Source organism: Crinia signifera, chromosome 1, assembly GCF_055691185.1.
Source record: "Crinia signifera chromosome 1, ASM5569118v1, whole genome shotgun sequence".
NCBI classification, from domain to species: domain Eukaryota; kingdom Metazoa; phylum Chordata; class Amphibia; order Anura; family Myobatrachidae; genus Crinia; species Crinia signifera.
Genome location: NC_139217.1, coordinates 125,627,552 through 125,655,496, shown reverse-complemented (window position 1 = coordinate 125,655,496; position 27,945 = coordinate 125,627,552). Strand labels below are relative to the sequence as shown.

Here is a 27,945-nt window from a genome sequence, read left to right as displayed (position 1 = left end):
TGAAGACAGTGGCAGGGGGAGTGACCGGGAGCTAGAACAGGAAGCAGCTCAGAGGACAGGCTGGCCGGGGGAGAAGCAGGAGTGCTCCGTTCTCAAGTTAGTGCATGATGACAGTATTTCTACCTCCAAGCTGGCTGGTACTGTGTGTGTGCAGGCAGCTCTGTGTTTGTTTTGTGTTTATATACTGTAGCTTGCCACTGACACCAATATGTGTGTAGGTGACCTGGGTGTATCTATAAGAGCTGGCAGTGACCCCTGTGTGTGTGTGTGTGTGTAGGCTGGTAGTGGCCCCTGTGAGTGTGTGTGTGTGTAGGCTGGTAGTGGCCCCTGTGTGTGTGTGTCTGTGTGTGTGTGTGTAGGCTGGCAGTGACCCCTGTGTGTATGTGTGTGTGTGCTGGTAGTGACCCCTGTGTGTGTGTAGGCTGGCAGTGACCCCTGTGTGTGTGTGTGTGTGTGTGTGTGTGTGTAGGCTGGTAGTGACCCCTGTGTGTGTGTGTGTGTGTGTGTGTGTGTGTGTGTAGGCTGGTAGTGACCCCTGTGTGTGTGTGTGTGCTGGCAGTGACCCCTGTGTGTGTGTGTGTGTGTGTGTGTGTGTAGGCTGGTAGTGACCCCTGTGTGTGTGTGTGTGTGTGTGTGTAGGCTGGTAGTGACCCCTGTGTGTATGTGTGTGTGCTGGTAGTGACCCCTGTGTGTGTGTAGGCTGGCAGTGACCCCTGTGTGTGTGTGTGTGTGTGTGTGTGTGTATGTGTGTGTGTGTAGGCTGGTAGTGACCCCTGTGTGTGTGTGTGTGTGTGTGTGTGTGTGTGTAGGCTGGCAGTGACCCCTGTGTGTGTGTGTGTGTGTGTGTGTGTGTGTGTGTAGGCTGGCAGTGACCCCTGTGTGTGTGTGTGTAGGCTGGTAGTGGCCAATGTGTGTGTGTGTGTGTGCTGGTAGTGACCCCTGTGTGTGTGTAGGCTGGCAGTGACCACTGTGTGTATGTGTGTAGGCTGGCAGTGACCCCTGTGTGTGTGTGTGTGTGTGTGTGTAGGCTGGTAGTGACCCCTGTGTGTTTGTGTGTGTGTGTAGGCTGGTAGTGACCCCTGTGTGTGTGTGTGTGTGTGTGTGTGTAGGCTGGTAGTGACCCCTGTGTGTGTGTGTGTAGGCTGGCAGTGACCCCTGTGTGTGTATATATGTGTGTGTGTGTAGGCTGGCAGTGACCCCTGTGTGTGTGTGTAGGCTGGTAGTGATCCCTGTATGTGTGTGTGTATATAGTTAGGTACTGATCCATGTTAGTGTGTGTGAGTACACTGCATTGTGTGTTTGTGTATAGAACACTGTCCTGTGCCTGTCTGTATTTGTGTGTGTGCGCGTGTGTTATGTGTAGGCTGGTAGCTGGCAGGAGGCTCAGCTTTTAACCCCCAATGCCCCGCATAGCCCTCCCAATACCCCCAGAATAATCAATCCCAATCTAAAAATCTGGACAGCACAGCAGAGCCTGGCACAATCATGCCTAAAAGGCCTGCCAAGCACCACTGCCCGTAGTCCGCACAAGAGCCACCCAGGCCAGCAAAGCCTGCTAGTAGCCAGCCACCAGAGAAAAAAATTAAGAAAATGGGTGTCGCTGCACTGGGCCATGCCCACTTTACTGGAGACCACACCCACCTTCTTTGTAGCCCCGCCCCCATCCCGGATTAGCCACGCCTCTGGCGTGCAGGTCCTGGTTTTAACCGTGCACAACTTGTGAGGTATGGAATCTTCCTGAAACCAGTTTCCGAAAGTAGGCAAGTATGCTCTAACTCTTTCATGTTCCATAAAGGAAATATCCTCTCTGCTCTGTTCCAGAAAAGAAAACATTTCCTTTTCTATCTTCTTCCCTACGGCAGTGCAAAATAACTGCACTTCCAGTTCCTTGTATACAGGCGCTTTAAAAAGCCAAGAGACAAGGAAACTGTGGGAAAAACTATACGATACAACAAGGCTGGACATGACAAATATTATTTCCAAAGCTTTCTTCATCCTGGTGGTGCTACACCTCAGTGTATGTGCTGAGTTGTCAGGTCCGCAGTGACCCCTGTGTGTGTGTGTGTGTGTGTGTGTGTGTGTGTGTAGGCTGGTAGTGACCCCTGTGTGTGTGTGTGCTGGCAGTGACCCCTGTGTGTGTGTGTGTGTGTAGGCTGGTAGTGACCCCTGTGTGTGTGTGTGTGTGTGTGTGTAGGCTGGTAGTGACCCCTGTGTGTATGTGTGTGTGCTGGTAGTGACCCCTGTGTGTGTGTAGGCTGGCAGTGACCCCTGTGTGTGTGTGTGTGTGTGTGTGTGTGTAGGCTGGTAGTGACCCCTGTGTGTGTGTGTGTGTGTAGGCTGGTAGTGACCCCTGTGTGTGTGTGTGTGTGTGTGTGTGTGTGCTGGCAGTGACCCCTGTGTGTGTGTGTGTAGGCTGGTAGTGACCCCTGTGTGTGTGTGTGTGTGTGTGTGTGTGTGTGTGTGTAGGCTGGTAGTGACCCCTGTGTGTGTGTGTGTAGGCTGGCAGTGACCCCTGTGTGTGTGTGTGTAGGCTGGCAGTGACCCCTGTGTGTGTGTGTGTGTGTGTGTGTGTGTGTGTGTAGGCTGGTAGTGGCCAATGTGTGTGTGTGTGTGCTGGTAGTGACCCCTGTGTGTGTGTGTAGGCTGGCAGTGACCACTGTGTGTATGTGTGTAGGCTGGCAGTGACCCCTGTGTGTGTGTGTGTGTGTGTGTGTGTGTGTAGGCTGGTAGTGACCCCTGTGTGTTTGTGTGTGTGTAGGCTGGTAGTGACCCCTGTGTGTGTGTGTGTAGGCTGGTAGTGACCCCTGTGTGTGTGTGTGTGTAGGCTGGCAGTGACCCCTGTGTGTGTATATATGTGTGTGTGTGTGTGTGTGTGTGTGTGTGTGTGTAGGCTGGCAGTGACCCCTGTGTGTGTGTGTAGGCTGGTAGTGATCCCTGTATGTGTGTGTGTATATAGTTAGGTACTGATCCATGTTAGTGTGTGTGAGTACACTGCATTGTGTGTTTGTGTATAGAACACTGTCCTGTGCCTGTCTGTATTTGTGTGTGTGCGCGTGTGTTATGTGTAGGCTGGTAGCTGGCAGGAGGCTCAGCTTTTAACCCCCAATGCCCCGCATAGCCCTCCCAATACCCCCAGAATAATCAATCCCCATCTAAAAATCTGGACAGCACAGCAGAGCCTGGCACAATCATGCCTAAGAGGCCTGCCAAGCACCGCTGCCCGTAGTCCGCACAAGAGCCACCCAGGCCAGCAAAGCCTGCTAGTAGCCAGCCACCAGAGAAAAAAATTAAGAAAATGGGTGTCGCTGCACTGGGCCATGCCCACTTTACTGGAGACCACACCCACCTTCTTTGTAGCCCCGCCCCCATCCCGGATTAGCCACGCCTCTGGCGTGCAGGTCCTGGTTTTAACCGTGCACAACTTGTGAGGTATGGAATCTCCCTGAAACCAGTTTCCGAAAGTAGGCAAGTATGCTCTAACTCTTTCATGTTCCATAAAGGAAATATCCTCTCTGCTCTGTTCCAGAAAAGAAAACATTTCCTTTTCTATCTTCTTCCCTACGGCAGTGCAAAATAACTGCACTTCCAGTTCCTTGTATACAGGCGCTTTAAAAGGCCAAGAGACAAGGAAACTGTGGGAAAAACTATACGATACACAGTGGCAAACGCAGGATTTTCAGAAGGGGGTTTCCAGAGGGGCGGAGCAAAGCACGGAGATGGACACTTAGGTGACCCAGTATATGCCGGGTCAGTTAAAGTATTATAGATAGACCAAATGTATATAAATAATATTAATAATAAAAAAAAAAATATGTATATATATATATACATACATACATACACATACATACATACATACATACATACATACAGGGGCGTCAACAGCAGTGTAGACCCCTGCGCATAGCAATGTATTGGGGCCCCTGTCAGGAATGTGCTATGAAGCCCCATCACCCATCTACTGGTAGTGTCCTAGCATAATTATTAAAAGATCTATGTATCAGAATCAGAATCAACTTTATTGGCCATGTGTGCTTGTGCACACTAGGAATTTTTTGTGGATCGTATTACATAACAAGAATACAATAAAACCACTAACAGCACACATTATGTATAACTGACTGACGTACCTGGCATTGTCCTGGTTTAAGCCTTTGAGTTATTAAATTATCAATGAGTTGGATATAATGGTTATCATTTATAAATAATTGGCAGCTCTTCCAACACACCCATGGGGTGGCTGCTGAGTGTCGTTTTTTTTTTGTTGGGGTTTCGCCAGTAGCCCTATTCCCCAGTTTTCCTTCAGGTGTAAAAGTTTCCATACACGTTACAATTATTGAATACAGTATTGTATATAATACTGTATACAATAATTGTAACGTGTATGGGTACCTTTACTGCCAGCCCGATTGCTGTTCATGTGTGCAATGTGTAATGACCAACCTTGAAAGGAGTGTACACCGTAAGATGCTGTGGCTTTGGTCTCAAATTGCGGTTGGGGATTCTTTGCTGGATACAGGGAGGAAAATCACGCAGCGGCCTTGCACTTTTTCTTACTTGATAAATATTCCCAGACCTGGGCAGGATCCCACGGCCATGCTCTGGAGGATGAGGGACTTCCGGCAGCACTGTGGTCCCTCTGACGCCCTCGGAAGTCTTATTGGGGACACAGACACGGTTTTTCTCCACTCGCGTCTTGATAAACTTGGCCTTGCTTCCGTAGGTCATTGTGCTGCGGGATTCTTCATAAGCACTATCCGCAGGGCTGATGTGCGTGATCATAACCAATCGGCTTTTCCCGCTCAGTGCTCCCTTTAGCAGCCAGGTCAGCTTGCTGTCCCGATAGTTTATATGGCTGCCTGGTCTGTCACGCAGCGCCATGATACACATCCTGAGGGTAAGAAGGGATCGGTTGATGTATCCTCCTTCTTTCATGGTCTGGCCGCTGTTCTTAGTCTGGCTTGCTCGTTCTGATCCCGCAAGGTCTACCATGTACAACTTGCCTGTGGTCACACTATCACTGGCTGTCTGCTTTATGGTGACCTGCAATACTGCATGTGAGCGGGATGAGGTCTTATTAGCGGCTGTGGGAGCTTCTGTGCGCCGCTTGTTGCCCTTCTTCAGCAGGGTCATGGCTTCCTCAGGAGTGCTAAGGGAGAATGTAGAAATCCCTTCTATGTTGGTGTTGCCATTGGGATCCTCTCTGAGGACCAAAGACCTAGAGGAAGGTCTTAATAGGTCTCGGACGGTTTCATTATAGATCTCCGCGTATGATAATAATACAGAGAAATTCTTTTTTTCCCCAGTCTCCTCAATGGCTTTAAACAGGTCCTTCAGGGTGCGATATATTACTCCAGGTTCGCGGTCCTTACCCATCATGGTGAAGGTCTTTCCGGTGCCTGTGGGGCCGTAGGCAAATATGGCAGCATTGTACCCGGACAGGATGTCGCCCAATAAGGGCTTCACTGTGGAATCATACACAGTCTCCTGGGTAGCTGCCTGGTCAAACACCTGGTTAAATTGGAATGTTGTTTCTCTTGTCCTGGTGGAGCGCAGGACATCGTTAGGATCCTCACCGGGGTCCTGCAATAGCACTGTCTGCGGTCCGAGCTGGTGTGTGATGCATCGGGCGCGGTTCTTAGTCTCCGTCAAATTAACGGGACGGATGCGCAGAGCGACAGTCATTTGGTGGTCTATAGCTTTATTAGCTTTCGCCTTCTTCATTTTATATCAAACTTCAATCTTCAGAAAAGAGTGAAAAATTATCTGTGTTGGCACAAGTCCAGCAATATTAGATATGACTCAGGAAGCAGTCAGCTGCCAGTGTTCTACCCATCACAGCCCATTGTGACATCATCGGCCCATTGTGACATCATCGGCCCATTGTGACATCACTAGCTGCCATATGGCAGAAGGGCACTGCTATGTATCTCATCCAGGGTCTGCTGTTACAGAAGTGGTATCGTCTTCTGGTCCCCCTGGGATGTCTTACCTCTTACTTATTTACGTGATAAGAGTTAATAGGCACAAAGAACCTTTTATCTCTGCATGTTTGTAGCCATACACAGCAGTGGGAGCAATTGTATTAGTTCTGAAAGAAAATATATGTTGCCCACAGATGCCAGTGGAAGTGCGCCTCCAGTGGCCAAATTATTAATTACTTTAGTATAGTGTGAATACTGCTTCATCTCTCGCGGCAGTTTTATAATCAGGAGAAATATACTAACCATGTACAGTTACCTTGTAATAAACCAGCTCATGTCCTCTCTTTCTGCAGTACAATGCATTAAGGACCGCCAAGGATATTATGCCAAGGATCCTTACAAAAACCATGATGGGGACTGGGACAGATGAGGATATGTTAATCCAAATTCTCATCACCAGGGCAGAGGTAACAGGCTATAGTTTGAGAATGGACATTGTGCTGCTAGGAGGACGCAGAGTGTTTCTCACTGATAAGATCACAACATGTGCTGTATGGCCATTCACACAAATTAGGGCCCTTATTCAGATCTGATCGCAGAACAAATTTGTTCTCAAAATGGGCAAAACCATGTGCTCTCCAGGTGGGACAGATGTAACATGTGTAGAGAGAGTTAGATTTTGTTTCTGTGCAGGGTAAATACTGACTGCATTATTTTGACACTGCAATTTAGATTTCAGTTTCAAAACACCCCACCCAAATGTAACTCTCTCTGCACATGTTACATCTGCCCCACCTGCAGTGCACAAGGTTTTGCCCATATTGAGAACAATTTTGTACTGCGATCAAATCTGAATAAGGGCCTAGGTCAATCCATTTTATTTAACAACATTATCAGAACAATTGGTCTTTTGTTAAAGTTTATTTCACCATTTTTCCAATTGGCTGTATTATAATTTCTATATTGTATCATTTCTGTTCTTGTCATTTGCTACAGATATGCCGGAGCGACTGGATGCTGTGCAGGCTGTTCTGTGGGACAAGGAAATAGGAGTCTGGTTGGACTTTAATATAGAGGATCATAGACACAATCCAAACTTCTACCCCACCAACTTGGCTCCACTTTGGGCCTTATGTTACTCTGGCACGAGGCTGTGGACAAAGCAGTCTCCTACTTAGAGGTAATTAATTATCTTGTATTATATTATTTTTCTATTTGTTCCTAATTGTATTACATACTCCAGGCTTGCCTACCCTCCTGGAATTGCCGTGAGGCTCCCGAAAATCGGTTCCCTCGGGAAGGTGGGCAATCCTCCCGCATTGGCCAGGCAGCCCCCGCACCCCCTTCCCTGCAGCACAAAATGACCTTTTTTTGCGGGTCCGCGAATTACGTTGTTTGACTGTCGTGGGGGTGGGGCTTGATGACGTCTGCCTGTCCCGCCCCCCTGACTTGCTGCTGTCAGCAAGTATGACATACTCCTATGGTATTGATTCCATCTGTTAATATCGAAATTCGTGCAGACCCTAGTGCGGGATCAAAACCTAAACACTTGCCAATACTGAGAGAGCGGTCCAATCAGGAACTATAGGTGCGCCATGTATCCCAGAATTCCAATGGCAGGCCAGGTTCATGCCACTGGAAAAGTTTATTTACAAACGCATTATTACTGGTTACTACTGAAGTAATATGTAAGAATATATATAATGTAATATAACGTATGAAGTAGCTTTTATGAACTTGGCAGAGTATATATAATGGGGTATATTGGTTTGCAAATCCACTGTACTGGTTTCTCATTTCCCTACAGTATTTGGCATGATGTTACATTACCTATTTGCTTTCTCAATGCCAAAACGTAAAAAAAAAAAACTTTTTGAAAAATAAAACTGATTTAAAATCTTACTTATATTGTCTGTATTATTTTTAAATAGTGATAAAGATTTTCATGAATAGATGAGCAGGGCCCTCATCCCTCGTGTGCTTTCCTTCTCTTAATGTCCCATACACTATGCGATTTGGGCCAATTCCGGTAGATCAAGCTGAGATATTGGGTGAAATCGGTCCAAATCGCATGTGTATAATATCCGTTCTGATGCACAGTCCTGTGTTCATCGGAGCGGAGTCGGAGGTTGGACATTCGGCGGGGGATCAGGTGCGACTTCTCCCTTCAGAGAATTTGCATAGTGCATGGGGGCCTTTACTTAAGCCATCTTTGATAGCACCAAACCCTGTGGTTTTCTACCACGCTGATACCCTGCGGATGTAGCTATAGTTATGTGCCCTGTACTTGTCCTCTATTGTATTCAGCTGTAGGTCACTGTTTCCCTCATTTGTATATGTACTCTGTAATTGGGCCCGGGGGATCCTTTGTGGTGCCATATAAATAAAGTATAATAACCATAATAATATGCGACCAGTGGCAAACGCAGGATTTTCAGAAGGGGGTTTCCAGAGGGGCGGAGCAAAGCACGGAGATGGACACTTAGGTGACCCAGTATATGCCGGGTCAGTTAAAGTATTATAGATAGACCAAATGTATATAAATAATATTAATAATAAAAAAAAAATATATATATATATATATATATATATACATACATACATACACATACATACATACATACATACATACAGGGGCGTCAACAGCAGTGTAGACCCCTGCGCATAGCAATGTATTGGGGCCCCTGTCAGGAATGTGCTATGAAGCCCCATCACCCATCTACTGGTAGTGTCCTAGCATAATTATTAAAAGATCTATGTATCAGAATCAGAATCAACTTTATTGGCCATGTGTGCTTGTGCACACTAGGAATTTTTTGTGGATCGTATTACATAACAAGAATACAATAAAACCACTAACAGCACACATTATGTATAACTGACTGACGTACCTGGCATTGTCCTGGTTTAAGCCTTTGAGTTATTAAATTATCAATGAGTTGGATATAATGGTTATCATTTATAAATAATTGGCAGCTCTTCCAACACACCCATGGGGTGGCTGCTGAGTGTCGTTTTTTTTTTGTTGGGGTTTCGCCAGTAGCCCTATTCCCCAGTTTTCCTTCAGGTGTAAAAGTTTCCATACACGTTACAATTATTGAATACAGTATTGTATATAATACTGTATACAATAATTGTAACGTGTATGGGTACCTTTACTGCCAGCCCGATTGCTGTTCATGTGTGCAATGTGTAATGACCAACCTTGAAAGGAGTGTACACCGTAAGATGCTGTGGCTTTGGTCTCAAATTGCGGTTGGGGATTCTTTGCTGGATACAGGGAGGAAAATCACGCAGCGGCCTTGCACTTTTTCTCACTTGATAAATATTCCCAGACCTGGGCAGGATCCCACGGCCATGCTCTGGAGGATGAGGGACTTCCGGCAGCACTGTGGTCCCTCTGACGCCCTCGGAAGTCTTATTGGGGACACAGACACGGTTTTTCTCCACTCGCGTCTTGATAAACTTGGCCTTGCTTCCGTAGGTCATTGTGCTGCGGGATTCTTCATAAGCACTATCCGCAGGGCTGATGTGCGTGATCATAACCAATCGGCTTTTCCCGCTCAGTGCTCCCTTTAGCAGCCAGGTCAGCTTGCTGTCCCGATAGTTTATATGGCTGCCTGGTCTGTCACGCAGCGCCATGATACACATCCTGAGGGTAAGAAGGGATCGGTTGATGTATCCTCCTTCTTTCATGGTCTGGCCGCTGTTCTTAGTCTGGCTTGCTCGTTCTGATCCCGCAAGGTCTACCATGTACAACTTGCCTGTGCTCACACTATCACTGGCTGTCTGCTTTATGGTGACCTGCAATACTGCATGTGAGCGGGATGAGGTCTTATTAGCGGCTGTGGGAGCTTCTGTGCGCCGCTTGTTGCCCTTCTTCAGCAGGGTCATGGCTTCCTCAGGAGTGCTAAGGGAGAATGTAGAAATCCCTTCTATGTTGGTGTTGCCATTGGGATCCTCTCTGAGGACCAAAGACCTAGAGGAAGGTCTTAATAGGTCTCGGACGGTTTCATTATAGATCTCCGCGTATGATAATGATACAGAGAAATTCTTTTTTTCCCCAGTCTCCTCAATGGCTTTAAACAGGTCCTTCAGGGTGCGATATATTACTCCAGGTTCGCGGTCCTTACCCATCATGGTGAAGGTCTTTCCGGTGCCTGTGGGGCCGTAGGCAAATATGGCAGCATTGTACCCGGACAGGATGTCACCCAATAAGGGCTTCACTGTGGAATCATACACAGTCTCCTGGGTAGCTGCCTGGTCAAACACCTGGTTAAATTGGAATGTTGTTTCTCTTGTCCTGGTGGAGCGCAGGACATCGTTAGGATCCTCACCGGGGTCCTGCAATAGCACTGTCTGCGGTCCGAGCTGGTGTGTGATGCATCGGGCGCGGTTCTTAGTCTCCGTCAAATTAACGGGACGGATGCGCAGAGCGACAGTCATTTGGTGGTCTATAGCTTTATTAGCTTTCGCCTTCTTCATTTTATATCAAACTTCAATCTTCAGAAAAGAGTGAAAAATTATCTGTGTTGGCACAAGTCCAGCAATATTAGATATGACTCAGGAAGCAGTCAGCTGCCAGTGTTCTACCCATCACAGCCCATTGTGACATCATCGGCCCATTGTGACATCACTAGCTGCCATATGGCAGAAGGGCACTGCTATGTATCTCATCCAGGGTCTGCTGTTACAGAAGTGGTATCGTCTTCTGGTCCCCCTGGGATGTCTTACCTCTTACTTATTTACGTGATAAGAGTTAATAGGCACAAAGAACCTTTTATCTCTGCATGTTTGTAGCCATACACAGCAGTGGGAGCAATTGTATTAGTTCTGAAAGAAAATATATGTTGCCCACAGATGCCAGTGGAAGTGCGCCTCCAGTGGCCAAATTATTAATTACTTTAGTATAGTGTGAATACTGCTTCATCTCTCGCGGCAGTTTTATAATCAGGAGAAATATACTAACCATGTACAGTTACCTTGTAATAAACCAGCTCATGTCCTCTCTTTCTGCAGTACAATGCATTAAGGACCGCCAAGGATATTATGCCAAGGATCCTTACAAAAACCATGATGGGGACTGGGACAGATGAGGATATGTTAATCCAAATTCTCATCACCAGGGCAGAGGTAACAGGCTATAGTTTGAGAATGGACATTGTGCTGCTAGGAGGACGCAGAGTGTTTCTCACTGATAAGATCACAACATGTGCTGTATGGCCATTCACACAAATTAGGGCCCTTATTCAGATCTGATCGCAGAACAAATTTGTTCTCAAAATGGGCAAAACCATGTGCTCTCCAGGTGGGACAGATGTAACATGTGTAGAGAGAGTTAGATTTTGTTTCTGTGCAGGGTAAATACTGACTGCATTATTTTGACACTGCAATTTAGATTTCAGTTTCAAAACACCCCACCCAAATGTAACTCTCTCTGCACATGTTACATCTGCCCCACCTGCAGTGCACAAGGTTTTGCCCATATTGAGAACAATTTTGTACTGCGATCAAATCTGAATAAGGGCCTAGGTCAATCCATTTTATTTAACAACATTATCAGAACAATTGGTCTTTTGTTAAAGTTTATTTCACCATTTTTCCAATTGGCTGTATTATAATTTCTATATTGTATCATTTCTGTTCTTGTCATTTGCTACAGATATGCCGGAGCGACTGGATGCTGTGCAGGCTGTTCTGTGGGACAAGGAAATAGGAGTCTGGTTGGACTTTAATATAGAGGATCATAGACACAATCCAAACTTCTACCCCACCAACTTGGCTCCACTTTGGGCCTTATGTTACTCTGGCACGAGGCTGTGGACAAAGCAGTCTCCTACTTAGAGGTAATTAATTATCTTGTATTATATTATTTTTCTATTTGTTCCTAATTGTATTACATACTCCAGGCTTGCCTACCCTCCTGGAATTGCCGTGAGGCTCCCGAAAATCGGTTCCCTCGGGAAGGTGGGCAATCCTCCCGCATTGGCCAGGCAGCCCCCGCACCCCCTTCCCTGCAGCACAAAATGACCTTTTTTTGCGGGTCCGCGAATTACGTTGTTTGACTGTCGTGGGGGTGGGGCTTGGTGACGTCTGCCTGTCCCGCCCCCCTGACTTGCTGCTGTCAGCAAGTATGACATACTCCTATGGTATTGATTCCATCTGTTAATATCGAAATTCGTGCAGACCCTAGTGCGGGATCAAAACCTAAACACTTGCCAATACTGAGAGAGCGGTCCAATCAGGAACTATAGGTGCGCCATGTATCCCAGAATTCCAATGGCAGGCCAGGTTCATGCCACTGGAAAAGTTTATTTACAAACGCATTATTACTGGTTACTACTGAAGTAATATGTAAGAATATATATAATGTAATATAACGTATGAAGTAGCTTTTATGAACTTGGCAGAGTATATATAATGGGGTATATTGGTTTGCAAATCCACTGTACTGGTTTCTCATTTCCCTACAGTATTTGGCATGATGTTACATTACCTATTTGCTTTCTCAATGCCAAAACGTAAAAAAAAAAAACTTTTTGAAAAATAAAACTGATTTAAAATCTTACTTATATTGTCTGTATTATTTTTAAATAGTGATAAAGATTTTCATGAATAGATGAGCAGGGCCCTCATCCCTCGTGTGCTTTCCTTCTCTTAATGTCCCATACACTATGCGATTTGGGCCAATTCCGGTAGATCAAGCTGAGATATTGGGTGAAATCGGTCCAAATCGCATGTGTATAATATCCGTTCTGATGCACAGTCCTGTGTTCATCGGAGCGGAGTCGGAGGTTGGACATTCGGCGGGGGATCAGGTGCGACTTCTCCCTTCAGAGAATTTGCATAGTGCATGGGGGCCTTTACTTAAGCCATCTTTGATAGCACCAAACCCTGTGGTTTTCTACCACGCTGATACCCTGCGGATGTAGCTATAGTTATGTGCCCTGTACTTGTCCTCTATTGTATTCAGCTGTAGGTCACTGATTCCCTCATTTGTATATGTACTCTGTAATTGGGCCCGGGGGATCCTTTGTGGTGCCATATAAATAAAGTATAATAACCATAATAATATGCGACCAGTGGCAAACGCAGGATTTTCAGAAGGGGGTTTCCAGAGGGGCGGAGCAAAGCACGGAGATGGACACTTAGGTGACCCAGTATATGCCGGGTCAGTTAAAGTATTATAGATAGACCAAATGTATATAAATAATATTAATAATAACATTATATATATATATATATATATATATATATATATATATATATATATATATATATATATATATATATATACACATACATACATACATACATACAGGGGCGTCAACAGCAGTGTAGACCCCTGCGCATAGCAATGTATTGGGGCCCCTGTCAGGAATGTGCTATGAAGCCCCATCACCCATCTACTGGTAGTGTCCTAGCATAATTATTAAAAGATCTATGTATCAGAATCAGAATCAACTTTATTGGCCATGTGTGCTTGTGCACACTAGGAATTTTTTGTGGATCGTATTACATAACAAGAATACAATAAAACCACTAACAGCACACATTATGTATAACTGACTGACGTACCTGGCATTGTCCTGGTTTAAGCCTTTGAGTTATTAAATTATCAATGAGTTGGATATAATGGTTATCATTTATAAATAATTGGCAGCTCTTCCAACACACCCATGGGGTGGCTGCTGAGTGTCGTTTTTTTTTTGTTGGGGTTTCGCCAGTAGCCCTATTCCCCAGTTTTCCTTCAGGTGTAAAAGTTTCCATACACGTTACAATTATTGAATACAGTATTGTATATAATACTGTATACAATAATTGTAACGTGTATGGGTACCTTTACTGCCAGCCCGATTGCTGTTTATGTGTGCAATGTGTAATGACCAACCTTGAAAGGAGTGTACACCGTAAGATGCTGTGGCTTTGGTCTCAAATTGCGGTTGGGGATTCTTTGCTGGATACAGGGAGGAAAATCACGCAGCGGCCTTGCACTTTTTCTCACTTGATAAATATTCCCAGACCTGGGCAGGATCCCACGGCCATGCTCTGGAGGATGAGGGACTTCCGGCAGCACTGTGGTCCCTCTGACGCCCTCGGAAGTCTTATTGGGGACACAGACACGGTTTTTCTCCACTCGCGTCTTGATAAACTTGGCCTTGCTTCCGTAGGTCATTGTGCTGCGGGATTCTTCATAAGCACTATCCGCAGGGCTGATGTGCGTGATCATAACCAATCGGCTTTTCCCGCTCAGTGCTCCCTTTAGCAGCCAGGTCAGCTTGCTGTCCCGATAGTTTATATGGCTGCCTGGTCTGTCACGCAGCGCCATGATACACATCCTGAGGGTAAGAAGGGATCGGTTGATGTATCCTCCTTCTTTCATGGTCTGGCCGCTGTTCTTAGTCTGGCTTGCTCGTTCTGATCCCGCAAGGTCTACCATGTACAACTTGCCTGTGCTCACACTATCACTGGCTGTCTGCTTTATGGTGACCTGCAATACTGCATGTGAGCGGGATGAGGTCTTATTAGCGGCTGTGGGAGCTTCTGTGCGCCGCTTGTTGCCCTTCTTCAGCAGGGTCATGGCTTCCTCAGGAGTGCTAAGGGAGAATGTAGAAATCCCTTCTATGTTGGTGTTGCCATTGGGATCCTCTCTGAGGACCAAAGACCTAGAGGAAGGTCTTAATAGGTCTCGGACGGTTTCATTATAGATCTCCGCGTATGATAATGATACAGAGAAATTCTTTTTTTCCCCAGTCTCCTCAATGGCTTTAAACAGGTCCTTCAGGGTGCGATATATTACTCCAGGTTCGCGGTCCTTACCCATCATGGTGAAGGTCTTTCCGGTGCCTGTGGGGCCGTAGGCAAATATGGCAGCATTGTACCCGGACAGGATGTCACCCAATAAGGGCTTCACTGTGGAATCATACACAGTCTCCTGGGTAGCTGCCTGGTCAAACACCTGGTTAAATTGGAATGTTGTTTCTCTTGTCCTGGTGGAGCGCAGGACATCGTTAGGATCCTCACCGGGGTCCTGCAATAGCACTGTCTGCGGTCCGAGCTGGTGTGTGATGCATCGGGCGCGGTTCTTAGTCTCCGTCAAATTAACGGGACGGATGCGCAGAGCGACAGTCATTTGGTGGTCTATAGCTTTATTAGCTTTCGCCTTCTTCATTTTATATCAAACTTCAATCTTCAGAAAAGAGTGAAAAATTATCTGTGTTGGCACAAGTCCAGCAATATTAGATATGACTCAGGAAGCAGTCAGCTGCCAGTGTTCTACCCATCACAGCCCATTGTGACATCATCGGCCCATTGTGACATCACTAGCTGCCATATGGCAGAAGGGCACTGCTATGTATCTCATCCAGGGTCTGCTGTTACAGAAGTGGTATCGTCTTCTGGTCCCCCTGGGATGTCTTACCTCTTACTTATTTACGTGATAAGAGTTAATAGGCACAAAGAACCTTTTATCTCTGCATGTTTGTAGCCATACACAGCAGTGGGAGCAATTGTATTAGTTCTGAAAGAAAATATATGTTGCCCACAGATGCCAGTGGAAGTGCGCCTCCAGTGGCCAAATTATTAATTACTTTAGTATAGTGTGAATACTGCTTCATCTCTCGCGGCAGTTTTATAATCAGGAGAAATATACTAACCATGTACAGTTACCTTGTAATAAACCAGCTCATGTCCTCTCTTTCTGCAGTACAATGCATTAAGGACCGCCAAGGATATTATGCCAAGGATCCTTACAAAAACCATGATGGGGACTGGGACAGATGAGGATATGTTAATCCAAATTCTCATCACCAGGGCAGAGGTAACAGGCTATAGTTTGAGAATGGACATTGTGCTGCTAGGAGGACGCAGAGTGTTTCTCACTGATAAGATCACAACATGTGCTGTATGGCCATTCACACAAATTAGGGCCCTTATTCAGATCTGATCGCAGAACAAATTTGTTCTCAAAATGGGCAAAACCATGTGCTCTCCAGGTGGGACAGATGTAACATGTGTAGAGAGAGTTAGATTTTGTTTCTGTGCAGGGTAAATACTGACTGCATTATTTTGACACTGCAATTTAGATTTCAGTTTCAAAACACCCCACCCAAATGTAACTCTCTCTGCACATGTTACATCTGCCCCACCTGCAGTACACAAGGTTTTGCCCATATTGAGAACAATTTTGTACTGCGATCAAATCTGAATAAGGGCCTAGGTCAATCCATTTTATTTAACAACATTATCAGAACAATTGGTCTTTTGTTAAAGTTTATTTCACCATTTTTCCAATTGGCTGTATTATAATTTCTATATTGTATCATTTCTGTTCTTGTCATTTGCTACAGATATGCCGGAGCGACTGGATGCTGTGCAGGCTGTTCTGTGGGACAAGGAAATAGGAGTCTGGTTGGACTTTAATATAGAGGATCATAGACACAATCCAAACTTCTACCCCACCAACTTGGCTCCACTTTGGGCCTTATGTTACTCTGGCACGAGGCTGTGGACAAAGCAGTCTCCTACTTAGAGGTAATTAATTATCTTGTATTATATTATTTTTCTATTTGTTCCTAATTGTATTACATACTCCAGGCTTGCCTACCCTCCTGGAATTGCCGTGAGGCTCCCGAAAATCGGTTCCCTCGGGAAGGTGGGCAATCCTCCCGCATTGGCCAGGCAGCCCCCGCACCCCCTTCCCTGCAGCACAAAATGACCTTTTTTTGCGGGTCCGCGAATTACGTTGTTTGACTGTCGTGGGGGTGGGGCTTGGTGACGTCTGCCTGTCCCGCCCCCCTGACTTGCTGCTGTCAGCAAGTATGACATACTCCTATGGTATTGATTCCATCTGTTAATATCGAAATTCGTGCAGACCCTAGTGCGGGATCAAAACCTAAACACTTGCCAATACTGAGAGAGCGGTCCAATCAGGAACTATAGGTGCGCCATGTATCCCAGAATTCCAATGGCAGGCCAGGTTCATGCCACTGGAAAAGTTTATTTACAAACGCATTATTACTGGTTACTACTGAAGTAATATGTAAGAATATATATAATGTAATATAACGTATGAAGTAGCTTTTATGAACTTGGCAGAGTATATATAATGGGGTATATTGGTTTGCAAATCCACTGTACTGGTTTCTCATTTCCCTACAGTATTTGGCATGATGTTACATTACCTATTTGCTTTCTCAATGCCAAAACGTAAAAAAAAAAAACTTTTTGAAAAATAAAACTGATTTAAAATCTTACTTATATTGTCTGTATTATTTTTAAATAGTGATAAAGATTTTCATGAATAGATGAGCAGGGCCCTCATCCCTCGTGTGCTTTCCTTCTCTTAATGTCCCATACACTATGCGATTTGGGCCAATTCCGGTAGATCAAGCTGAGATATTGGGTGAAATCGGTCCAAATCGCATGTGTATAATATCCGTTCTGATGCACAGTCCTGTGTTCATCGGAGCGGAGTCGGAGGTTGGACATTCGGCGGGGGATCAGGTGCGACTTCTCCCTTCAGAGAATTTGCATAGTGCATGGGGGCCTTTACTTAAGCCATCTTTGATAGCACCAAACCCTGTGGTTTTCTACCACGCTGATACCCTGCGGATGTAGCTATAGTTATGTGCCCTGTACTTGTCCTCTATTGTATTCAGCTGTAGGTCACTGATTCCCTCATTTGTATATGTACTCTGTAATTGGGCCCGGGGGATCCTTTGTGGTGCCATATAAATAAAGTATAATAACCATAATAATATGCGACCAGTGGCAAACGCAGGATTTTCAGAAGGGGGTTTCCAGAGGGGCGGAGCAAAGCACGGAGATGGACACTTAGGTGACCCAGTATATGCCGGGTCAGTTAAAGTATTATAGATAGACCAAATGTATATAAATAATATTAATAATAACATTATATATATATATATATATATATATATATATATATATATATATATATATATATATATATACACATACATACATACATACATACAGGGGCGTCAACAGCAGTGTAGACCCCTGCGCATAGCAATGTATTCGGGCCCCTGTCAGGAATGTGCTATGAAGCCCCATCACCCATCTACTGGTAGTGTCCTAGCATAATTATTAAAAGATCTATGTATCAGAATCAGAATCAACTTTATTGGCCATGTGTGCTTGTGCACACTAGGAATTTTTTGTGGATCGTATTACATAACAAGAATACAATAAAACCACTAACAGCACACATTATGTATAACTGACTGACGTACCTGGCATTGTCCTGGTTTAAGCCTTTGAGTTATTAAATTATCAATGAGTTGGATATAATGGTTATCATTTATAAATAATTGGCAGCTCTTCCAACACACCCATGGGGTGGCTGCTGAGTGTCGTTTTTTTTTTGTTGGGGTTTCGCCAGTAGCCCTATTCCCCAGTTTTCCTTCAGGTGTAAAAGTTTCCATACACGTTACAATTATTGAATACAGTATTGTATATAATACTGTATACAATAATTGTAACGTGTATGGGTACCTTTACTGCCAGCCCGATTGCTGTTCATGTGTGCAATGTGTAATGACCAACCTTGAAAGGAGTGTACACCGTAAGATGCTGTGGCTTTGGTCTCAAATTGCGGTTGGGGATTCTTTGCTGGATACAGGGAGGAAAATCACGCAGCGGCCTTGCACTTTTTCTCACTTGATAAATATTCCCAGACCTGGGCAGGATCCCACGGCCATGCTCTGGAGGATGAGGGACTTCCGGCAGCACTGTGGTCCCTCTGACGCCCTCGGAAGTCTTATTGGGGACACAGACACGGTTTTTCTCCACTCGCGTCTTGATAAACTTGGCCTTGCTTCCGTAGGTCATTGTGCTGCGGGATTCTTCATAAGCACTATCCGCAGGGCTGATGTGCGTGATCATAACCAATCGGCTTTTCCCGCTCAGTGCTCCCTTTAGCAGCCAGGTCAGCTTGCTGTCCCGATAGTTTATATGGCTGCCTGGTCTGTCACGCAGCGCCATGATACACATCCTGAGGGTAAGAAGGGATCGGTTGATGTATCCTCCTTCTTTCATGGTCTGGCCGCTGTTCTTAGTCTGGCTTGCTCGTTCTGATCCCGCAAGGTCTACCATGTACAACTTGCCTGTGCTCACACTATCACTGGCTGTCTGCTTTATGGTGACCTGCAATACTGCATGTGAGCGGGATGAGGTCTTATTAGCGGCTGTGGGAGCTTCTGTGCGCCGCTTGTTGCCCTTCTTCAGCAGGGTCATGGCTTCCTCAGGAGTGCTAAGGGAGAATGTAGAAATCCCTTCTATGTTGGTGTTGCCATTGGGATCCTCTCTGAGGACCAAAGACCTAGAGGAAGGTCTTAATAGGTCTCGGACGGTTTCATTATAGATCTCCGCGTATGATAATGATACGGAGAAATTCTTTTTTTCCCCAGTCTCCTCAATGGCTTTAAACAGGTCCTTCAGGGTGCGATATATTACTCCAGGTTCGCGGTCCTTACCCATCATGGTGAAGGTCTTTCCGGTGCCTGTGGGGCCGTAGGCAAATATGGCAGCATTGTACCCGGACAGGATGTCACCCAATAAGGGCTTCACTGTGGAATCATACACAGTCTCCTGGGTAGCTGCCTGGTCAAACACCTGGTTAAATTGGAATGTTGTTTCTCTTGTCCTGGTGGAGCGCAGGACATCGTTAGGATCCTCACCGGGGTCCTGCAATAGCACTGTCTGCGGTCCGAGCTGGTGTGTGATGCATCGGGCGCGGTTCTTAGTCTCCGTCAAATTAACGGGACGGATGCGCAGAGCGACAGTCATTTGGTGGTCTATAGCTTTATTAGCTTTCGCCTTCTTCATTTTATATCAAACTTCAATCTTCAGAAAAGAGTGAAAAATTATCTGTGTTGGCACAAGTCCAGCAATATTAGATATGACTCAGGAAGCAGTCAGCTGCCAGTGTTCTACCCATCACAGCCCATTGTGACATCATCGGCCCATTGTGACATCATCGGCCCATTGTGACATCACTAGCTGCCATATGGCAGAAGGGCACTGCTATGTATCTCATCCAGGGTCTGCTGTTACAGAAGTGGAATCGTCTTCTGGTCCCCCTGGGATGTCTTACCTCTTACTTATTTACGTGATAAAAGTTAATAGGCACAAAGAACCTTTTATCTCTGCATGTTTGTAGCCATACACAGCAGTGGGAGCAATTGTATTAGTTCTGAAAGAAAATATATGTTGCCCACAGATGCCAGTGGAAGTGCGCCTCCAGTGGCCAAATTATTAATTACTTTAGTATAGTGTGAATACTGCTTCATCTCTCGCTGCAGTTTTATAATCAGGAGAAATATACTAACCATGTACAGTTACCTTGTAATAAACCAGCTCATGTCCTCTCTTTCTGCAGTACAATGCATTAAGGACCGCCAAGGATATTATGCCAAGGATCCTTACAAAAACCATGATGGGGACTGGGACAGATGAGGATATGTTTATCCAAATTCTCATCACCAGGGCAGAGGTAACAGGCTATAGTTTGAGAATGGACATTGTGCTGCTAGGAGGACGCAGAGTGTTTCTCACTGATAAGATCACAACATGTGCTGTATGGCCATTCACACAAATTAGGGCCCTTATTCAGATCTGATCGCAGAACAAATTTGTTCTCAAAATGGGCAAAACCATGTGCCCTCCAGGTGGGACAGATGTAACATGTGTAGAGAGAGTTAGATTTTGTTTCTGTGCAGGGTAAATACTGACTGCATTATTTTGACACTGCAATTTAGATTTCAGTTTCAAAACACCCCACCCAAATGTAACTCTCTCTGCACATGTTACATCTGCCCCACCTGCAGTGCACAAGGTTTTGCCCATATTGAGAACAATTTTGTTCTGCGATCAGATCTGAATAAGGGCCTAGGTCAATCCATTTTATTTAACAACATTATCAGAACAATTGGTCTTTTCTTAAAGTTTATTTCACCATTTTTCCAATTGGCTGTATTATAATTTCTATATTGTATCATTTCTGTTCTTGTTATTTGCTACAGATATGCCGGAGCGACTGGATGCTGTGCAGGCTGTTCTGTGGGACAAGGAAATAGGAGTCTGGTTGGACTTTAATATAGAGGATCATAGACACAATCCAAACTTCTACCCCACCAACTTGGCTCCACTTTGGGCCTCATGTTACTCTGGCACGAGGCTGTGGACAAAGCAGTCTCCTACTTAGAGGTAATTAATTATCTTGTATTATATTATTTTTCTATTTGTTCCTAATTGTATTACATACTCCAGGCTTGCCTACCCTCCTGGAATTGCCGTGAGGCTCCCGAAAATCGGGTCCCCCGGGAAGGTGGGCAATCCTCCCGCATTGGCCAGGCAGCCCCCGCACCCCCTTCCCTGTAGCACAAAATGACCTTTTTTTGCGGGTCCGCGAATTACGTTGTTTGACTGTCGTGGGGGTGGGGCTTGATGACGTCTGCCTGTCCCGCCCCCCTGACTTGCTGCTGTCAGCAAGTATGACATACTCCTATGGTATTGATTCCATCTGTTAATATCAAGGGGGAAATTTACCAATATGAAAAACCTAGTTTTTCGTATTGGTATTTTCCCTACGACTGCATACGACTGTTTAAGTCGTATGCAAAGTCGTGTTCCGGAGGGGGATTTACAAAGCAGTCATATACGACTGCTTTGTAACCCACCGATGTCGTAGGAATTCGTATTAGCGGCCGTATATACGGCCGCTAATACGAATTATTTCTAGCAGTCTGCACGGATCAGTCAGATCCGTGCAGGCTGCAATGTGTAAAAAAAAATAGAAAAATAAATAAATAAAAAAAAAACCGGCGTGGGGTCCCCCCCACAGCCGAAACCAGCACCAGGCTGACAGAGCCTGGAGCCGGTAATTAAAAATCAGGGAACCCGACAAATAGGGGTTCCCCGATTTTTAACAACCAGCCCCAGGCTCCTGCTCTGGGGCTGGTTCCCAAAATACGGGGGACAAAATGACTAGGGGTCCCCCGTATTTTAAGAACCAGCCCCAGGCAAAACCAGCCAGCAGGCTAATGCCACAGCCGGGGGGAGACTTTTTATGCAAGTCCCCCCGGCCAAAGCATTAACACTACCGACCAGTCAGCCTGGCCAGGGGCCCTGGGGGAGTGGGGACCCCCCCAATAAAGGGGTCCCCCCCCTCCAGGACTTACCTGACCAGGCTGAAGCCTGGTGCTGTCCTCGATGCCCCTGGGCGGTGGGCATCGAGCTGATAGTTGTGTAAAAAATAGAAGAAACCATTGTTTTTTACTGTGGCACTACAAGTGCCAGCAAGCCTCCCCAGCAAGCTGGGACTTGGAGAACCACAAGTCCCAGCCTGCTGGGCATTAAAGGGCCCGCTGGGTCTTGTAGTGCCACAGTAAAAAAAATAGTTAAATAAAACACACTGACACACATTTTAAATAAAAGTTTAATACATACAAAACACACATACTGATACTTACCTAGCTTGATCCCGTTGGTAGGTCGCTGGCTCCGGTGTCGGCGGCTCCGTGTCGGCGGCTCCGTTGTCGGCGGCTCCGTGTCGGCGGCTCCGGGGTCGTCGGCGTCCTGTCCGAAGATAATCCATGTTGGACCTGTGGAAGGAAATCCTACTCACCCAGGTCCTGCATGGATGGTCTTCGTTCTTCATCCGTCGACATCCCGGTCTTCTGACAGCTGCTGGCGACTTCCAGCAGCTGTCGGCATCTTCCGCGACGCTCCCCGGCTTTCAGAGCCGGAGAGAGAACCTTCCTGGTCGGCGTCTGGGCTCAGAATGAATTCTGGCCAATCAGGAGCCGCCTAGCCGCCTAGCGGCCAATCAGGAAAGACCTTTCCTGATTGGCCGCTAGGCGGCTAGGCGGCTCCTGATTGGCCAGAATTCATTCTGAGCCCAGACGCCGACCAGGAAGGTTCTCTCTCCGGCTCTGAAAGCCGGGGAGCGTCGCGGAAGATGCCGACAGCTGCTGGAAGTCGCCAGCAGCTGTCAGAAGACCGGGATGTCGACGGATGAAGAACGAAGACCATCCATGCAGGACCTGGGTGAGTAGGATTTCCTTCCACAGGTCCAACATGGATTATCTTCGGACAGGACGCCGACGACCCCGGAGCCGCCGACACGGAGCCGCCGACAACGGAGCCGCCGACACGGAGCCGCCGACACCGGAGCCAGCGACCTACCAACGGGATCAAGCTAGGTAAGTATCAGTATGTGTGTTTTGTATGTATTAAACTTTTATTTAAAATGTGTGTCAGTGTGTTTTATTTAACTATTTTTTTTACTGTGGCACTACAAGACCCAGCGGGCCCTTTAATGCCCAGCAGGCTGGGACTTGTGGTTCTCCAAGTCCCAGCTTGCTGGGGAGGCTTGCTGGCACTTGTAGTGCCACAGTAAAAAACAATGGTTTCTTCTATTTTTTACACAACTATCAGCTCGATGCCCACCGCCCAGGGGCATCGAGGACAGCACCAGGCTTCAGCCTGGTCAGGTAAGTCCTGGAGGGGGGGGACCCCTTTATTGGGGGGGTCCCCACTCCCCCAGGGCCCCTGGCCAGGCTGACTGGTCGGTAGTGTTAATGCTTTGGCCGGGGGGACTTGCATAAAAAGTCTCCCCCCGGCTGTGGCATTAGCCTGCTGGCTGGTTTTGCCTGGGGCTGGTTCTTAAAATACGGGGGACCCCTAGTCATTTTGTCCCCCGTATTTTGGGAACCAGCCCCAGAGCAGGAGCCTGGGGCTGGTTGTTAAAAATCGGGGAACCCCTATTTGTCGGGTTCCCTGATTTTTAATTACCGGCTCCAGGCTCTGTCAGCCTGGTGCTGGTTTCGGCTGTGGGGGGGACCCCACGCCGTTTTTTTTTTTTTATTTATTTATTTTTTCTATTTTTTTACACTGAAGCCTGCACGGATCTGACTGATCCGTGCAGGCTAAAACGCAAATACGACATGAAAATGGTGTTCTATTTTCCTGTCGTATTTGCGTGGGTGTTTTACACCACTAAGCAGCCGTATTATCAGTACGGCTGCTTAGTAAATCAGAAACCACCATTCTTTTGAATGGTGATTTCTGTCGTATTCTATCGATGGTGTAGACATTCGTATTTGTAAATACAAATACGAATGTTCCATCTTTAGGACTACGAATTTTTGTATTTTTGGGATTGTAAATCCCGAAAATACAAATTCGTAAAAAAAAGGTGTATTTCTCCCTACGAATACACCTTTTTTCTACGAATCCATTTTGGTAAATGTCCCCCCAAAATTCGTGCAGACCCTAGTGCGGGATCAAAACCTAAACACTTGCCAATACTGAGAGAGCGGTCCAATCAGGAACTATAGGTGCGCCATGTATCCCAGAATTCCAATGGCAGGCCAGGTTCATGCCACTGGAAAAGTTTATTTACAAACGCATTATTACTGGTTACTACTGAAGTAATATGTAAGAATATATATAATGTAATATAACGTATGAAGTAGCTTTTATGAACTTGGCAGAGTATATATAATGGGGTATATTGGTTTGCAAATCCACTGTACTGGTTTCTCATTTCCCTACAGTATTTGGCATGATGTTACATTACCTATTTGCTTTCTCAATGCCAAAACGTAAAAAAAAAAAAACTTTTTGAAAAATAAAACTGATTTAAAATCTTACTTATATTGTCTGTATTATTTATAAATATTGATAAAGATTTTCATGAATAGATGAGCAGGACCTTCATCCCTTGTGTGCTTTCCTTCTCTTAATGTACCATACACTATGCGATTTGGGCCAATTCCGGTAGATCAAGCTGAGATATTGGGTGAAATCGGTCCAAATCGCATGTGTATAATATCCGTTCTGATGCACAGTCCTGTGTTCATCGGAGCGGAGTCGGAGGTTGGACATTCGGCGGGGGATCAGGTACGACTTCTCCCTTCAGAGAATTTGCATAGTGCATGGGGGCCTTTACTTAAGCCATCTTTGATAGCACCAAACCCTGTGGTTTTCTACCACGCTGATACCCTGCGAATGTAGCTATAGTTATGTGCCCTGTACTTGTCCTCTATTGTATTCAGCTGTAGGTCACTGTTTCCCTCATTTGTATATGTACTCTGTAATTGGGCCCGGGGGATCCTTTGTGGTGCCATATAAATAAAGTATAATAACCATAATAATATGCGACCAGTGGCAAACGCAGGATTTTCAGAAGGGGGTTTCCAGAGGGGCGGAGCAAAGCACGGAGATGGACACTTAGGTGACCCAGTATATGCCGGGTCAGTTAAAGTATTATAGATAGACCAAATGTATATAAATAATATTAATAATAAAAATATATATATACAGGTCGAGTATCCCGTATCCGAATATCCGTTATCCGAATTATTCCGAAATACGGACATTCCAGAAAGTGAAAAAAAAAAAAATTTTTTGCTAAAAACTCACTGGGGACATATGTAACAGCATCACTGGGGACATGATATGTAACTGCCACTATATATGTGCAAGACAATGATTGCTTGGCATTCAAATTCAGTGCTGAGATAGTACACACATTTTGTTTCACGTTTTGAAACCTTGTTTTTTGAACAATTAAAATATGTTTGTGTGTATTTTATGTGGTAATAAAATATATTTGTGTGTATATTATGTGTTTATACAGCATAAATGCAAGATACTTCAAAATACATCATTGAAATATTAAAATATTCCGAAATACGGAATAATCCGTTATCCGTAATTCTCCTGGTCCCGAGCATTTTGGATACGGGATACTCAACCTGTATATATATATATATATATATATACATACATACACATACATACATACATACATACAGGGGCGTCAACAGCAGTGTAGACCCCTGCGCATAGCAATGTATTGGGGCCCCTGTCAGGAATGTGCTATGAAGCCCCATCACCCATCTACTGGTAGTGTCCTAGCATAATTATTAAAAGATCTATGTATCAGAATCAGAATCAACTTTATTGGCCATGTGTGCTTGTGCACACTAGGAATTTTTTGTGGATCGTATTACATAACAAGAATACAATAAAACCACTAACAGCACACATTATGTATAACTGACTGACGTACCTGGCATTGTCCTGGTTTAAGCCTTTGAGTTATTAAATTATCAATGAGTTGGATATAACGGTTATCATTTATAAATAATTGGCAGCTCTTCCAACACACCCATGGGGTGGCTGCTGAGTGTCGTTTTTTTTTTTGTTGGGGTTTCGCCAGTAGCCCTATTCCCCAGTTTTCCTTCTGGTGTAAAAGTTTCCATACACGTTACAATTATTGAATACAGTATTTGTGATACTTACATGGTGCAATATTGTAAAGATGGTTATGTATTTGTGGGATTGTCGGCGCGGCACCCTCCTGGTTGCCAATACCGACATCGCTGTGGCCAACTGCCTGCCATGCCCGCGGTGAGTCCCTGCTGAGGCGTGTGAGGTCTCTGGGGGGACGACTCGGGGGCTTGGCTGTGGTGTTGGTGGATGGCTCATGGATGTCCGTGACGGGGCGGCGTGCGCGGCAGAGTGAGAGACTCCGTGTATGCCCTCCCGATGCGGGTACTCCGTGCGCTGTCCTACGGCGGTGTTAGGTAGCGGTGTCCATTACCATGACTACCGTGGGTTGAGACGCGTTGCTATGGCCGTGACGTAGATGGGTGTGAGCCAGATACGTCACTGCTGGGCGCGCGTGTCATCTGCGGTGGGCTGGGAGTGGACTCTGCAGGTAATGAGGTGAGTGTGGCGCCAAATGTTCCTTTTTAAACGCTGTATGATGCATGTATACTTTGTACTATTTGCATTCTCCTGAGAAAGGGGTGTATGCCCCGAAACGGCCCGTCGAGGCAAATAAACAAAGTTTGTTTTTTCATCAAGAAGCTGCAGTGCCGTGTCTGTTCTTGGATTCTCCTGGGACCCTGCTTTGTATATATATATACATACATACACATACATACATACATACATACATACATACAGGGGCGTCAACAGCAGTGTAGACCCCTGCGCATAGCAATGTATTGGGGCCCCTACCGATCCTCCAGCGGTAGGGGTGGGGGAAGCTTTGATGTCCGGCGGGTGTTAGGGGGTATTATATCAACAGCTCAGCATGTAGGGCCTGGATCAGTAATTTCCACTAATTACCCTTTTACTGCACAGATGGTGGGAGATGGGGTGGGAGAAGGGGGCATTGGGCTGAATGAAGGGGTCCTGATACATAACTTCCAGGGTGGTAGAGGATGTTTAATATGCAGAGGAGGGGTGTATAGTGGAGTGGGCTTATTATTCATAATTTTCTGGTGGGAGGACAGCTTGCTTGACTGCAGATATCTCCAGTTCCTGGAAATAGATTGCTTAGATTTGAATGGAATTATAAACTAGAGAATCCCACCTACCAAATGGTAGTGGGGACTAGGGGGTCAGAGTTCAGGGGGCAGAGCAATCTGCCAACGAATATATAAAACAACATACCAGGTGTGTGGAGCTGGAGCAGTAACCAGCTGCTGGAAGGCTGATATCTCTAGTTCTGGGAACAGTAGAGACAAGCTACTAGTGTCCATCAAAGAGGGAGAGTCCCAGATTTTGGAATATATCATCAGAAAAACTCTGTCAGACAGAACCTGAAATATCTGACTGGAAATTAATTAACAGGCTTGGATGGGGACCACTGTTTTGAAGTCAGATATCTCCGGTTCCCAAGGGCCGATTTTTACAATTCTTATACCCATGGAAAGAGGGGACCCTCAGCTTTCAGCTGAGGGCCCTTAGACTCCTGGTGGGGGTTTCTGGGTACTCAGAAACCCCCCCTGCGTGCGCTACTGATACAACAAGGCTGGACATGACAAATATTATTTCTAAAGCTTTCTTCATCCTGGTGGTGCTACACCTCAGTGTATGTGCTGAGTTGTCAGGTCCGCAGTCCTCTAAGGAACAACTTTTTAGAAATGGAAATTATTTTGGTCTCAGGCAGAGAAATGAAACTGTAATGTGAGTC

The 27,945-nt window shown here is 45.7% G+C and overlaps 1 long non-coding RNA gene across 1 annotated transcript; it reads left to right on the top strand.

Moving 5' to 3' along the window:
- Positions 1 to 61: 61 nt before the first annotated feature.
- Positions 62 to 21,103, top strand: LOC146026427 (uncharacterized). Its single transcript, XR_014454448.1, has 9 exons — positions 62 to 96; positions 6,278 to 6,391; positions 6,921 to 7,104; positions 10,944 to 11,057; positions 11,587 to 11,770; positions 15,631 to 15,744; positions 16,274 to 16,457; positions 20,329 to 20,442; positions 20,972 to 21,103. It is a non-coding gene; the product is annotated as an uncharacterized LOC146026427 (long non-coding RNA).
- The last annotated feature ends 6,842 nt before the right edge of the window (positions 21,104 to 27,945 follow it).